The sequence below is a fragment of the Schistocerca nitens genome, chromosome 2 (genome assembly GCF_023898315.1).
Source record: "Schistocerca nitens isolate TAMUIC-IGC-003100 chromosome 2, iqSchNite1.1, whole genome shotgun sequence".
Taxonomy (NCBI): domain Eukaryota; kingdom Metazoa; phylum Arthropoda; class Insecta; order Orthoptera; family Acrididae; genus Schistocerca; species Schistocerca nitens.
In genome coordinates this window covers 860,814,364-860,817,172 of record NC_064615.1, presented here as the reverse complement: position 1 = coordinate 860,817,172, position 2,809 = coordinate 860,814,364, and positions in this window count along the sequence as shown.

The following is a 2,809-nucleotide window of genomic DNA, read 5'->3' as shown; positions in this document are numbered from 1 at the left end:
CCTAGGACTTAGAACTAGTTAAACCTAACCAACCTAAGGACATCACAAACATCCATGCCCGAGGCAGGATTCGAACCTGCGACCGTAGCGAATTCATATTGCCTTGTTTGTATGCTGTAATGCGATTTGCATTATGCCACACCAACTGTTTCAGGATTGTGAAATATGTTTGACTTAAATAAAATATACGTCAACGCCCATAAGACGACCAAAACAGAAATATCGTAGAATATGATCCTGGTTTTCCACAGCAACATGGTGAAATATGAACGCCGTGTTCTGCTTAACTTTTGCTGGAGGAGGGATTGGACTGCTTCGACTGAATGTCGTGTATGTTACATCACTGACGCTCTGCAGTCTCTTTTGCAATACAGATATATGCTCAAAGGGGACTCCATCCGGGTGAGATTGTAGTGACGTGAGAACATTTGTATTTCCGCAGTTGGATGGACCTACAATTGTCGCTCATATATTATCGGGAAGGAGTGTCCTATTCTTCTTCTTCCGGTCTACTTCCGCATCATCGCGGGATCAGTCACAACGAAGTCCTGATGCTTCACCCACCCCGCCATGATACCGGCTACATCAAGTTTTGGCGTGGAATGATTTTTACAGAAAACATATGTCATCAAGCAAGCTACAGACTATGTATTTCCGCAGTTGGATGGACCTACAATTGTCGCTCATATATTATCGGGAAGGAGTGTCCTATTCTTCTTCTTCCAGTCTTCTTCCGCATCATCGCGGGATCAGTCACAACGAAGTCCTGATGCTTCACCCACCCTGCCATGATACCGGCTACATCAAGTTTTGGCGTGGAATGATTTTTACAGAAAACATATGTCATCAAGCAAGCTACAGACTATATAAACACCTGAAAAGTTTTCTCTATCATTCAGTTTAACGATGACTGAAGACGTTGACTGTGGTGACGAGGTGATACAGACACATTAGTTTTGCTGCGGTGTTCTAGATATTGCTGTGAAAATACTGGTAGCAGTAACATTATTATGAAAGCTAAAAAAAAAAAAAAAAAAAAAAAAAACAGTGTGAGGTAATATAGATATTTCTATTCAAAACAGTCATGTACAGACTGCTACAGCAAAAAAATAAACTGGTTCGTTCTTTATCTTCAACCTGTACAGTATTTAGCAAATAAAGCTTTCTTGTAGCACGGAATTCAGAGTGTATTTCTCTAAAAATTTATTGATGTCCCTTTAGCTTCATCTTTTGACGCTTTACTGATGCATTGTTCTAAATCGTCTGCATGCACACTGTAAGTATGGAGATAGTTCACAATGTCTTACTGTTGTTGTGGTCTTCAGTCCTGAGACTGGTTTGATGCAGCTCTCCATGCTACTCTATCCTGTGCAAGCTTCTTCATCTCCCAGTACCTACTGCAACCTACATCCTTCTGAATCTGCTTAGTGTATTGATCTCTTGGTCTCCCTCTACGATTTTTACCCTCCACGCTGCCCTCCAATGCTAAATTTGTGATCCCTTGATGCCTCAAAACATGTCCTACCAACCGATCCCTTCTTCTAGTCAAGTTGTGCCACAAACTTCTCTTCTCTCCAATCCTATTCAATACCTCCTCATTAGTTACGTGATCTACCCACCTTATCTTCAGCATTCTTCTGTAGCACCACATTTCGAAAGCTTCTATTCTCTTCTTGTCCAAACTAGTTATCGTCCATGTCTCACTTCCATACATGGCTACACTCCATACAAATACTTTCAGAAACGACTTCCTGACACCTAAATCTATACTCGATGTTAACAAATTTCTCTTCTTGAGAAACGCTTTCCTTGCCATTGCCAGTCTACATTTTATATCCTCTCTACTTCGACCATCATCGGTTATTTTACTCCCTAAATAGCAAAACTCCTTTACTACTTTAAGTGTCTCATTTCCTAATCTAATTCCCTCAGCATCACCCGACTTAATTTGACTACATTCCATTATCCTCGTTTTGCTTTTGTTGATGTTCATCTTATATCCTCCTGTCAAGACCCTGTCCATTCCGTTCAACTGCTCTTCCAAGTCCTTTGCTGTCTCTGACAGAATTACAATGTCATCGGCGAACCTCAAAGTTTTTACTTCTTCTCCATGAATTTTAATACCTACTCCGAATTTTTCTTTTGTTTCCTTTACTGCTTGCTCAATATACAGATTGAATAACATCGGGGAGAGGCTACAACCCTGTCTCACTCCTTTCCCAACCACTGCTTCCCTTTCATGCCCCTCGACTCTTATAACTGCCATCTGGTTTCTGTACAAATTGTAAATAGCCTTTCGCTCCCTGTATTTTACCCCTGCCACCTTCAGAATTTGAAAGAGAGTATTCCAGTCAACATTGTCAAAAGCTTTCTCTAAGTCTACAAATGCTAGAAACGTAGGTTTGCCTTTTCTTAATCTATTTTCTAAGATAAGTCGTAAGGTCAGTATTGCCTCACGTGTTCCAACATTCCTACGGAATCCAAACTGATCTTCCCCGAGGTCAGCTTCTACCAGTTTTTCCATTCGTCTGTAAAGAATTCGCGTTAGTATTTTGCAGCTGTGACTTATTAAACTGATAGTTCGGTAATTTTCACATCTGTCAACACCTGCTTTCTTTGGGATTGGAATTATTATATTCTTCTTGAAGTCTGAGGGTATTTCGCCTGTCTCATACATCGTGCTCACCAGATGGTAGAGTTTTGTCATGACTGGCTCTCCCGAGGTCATCAGTAGTTCTAGTGGAATGTTGTCTACTCCCGGGGCCTTGTTTCGACTCAGGTCTTTCAGTGCTCTGTCAAACTCTGCACG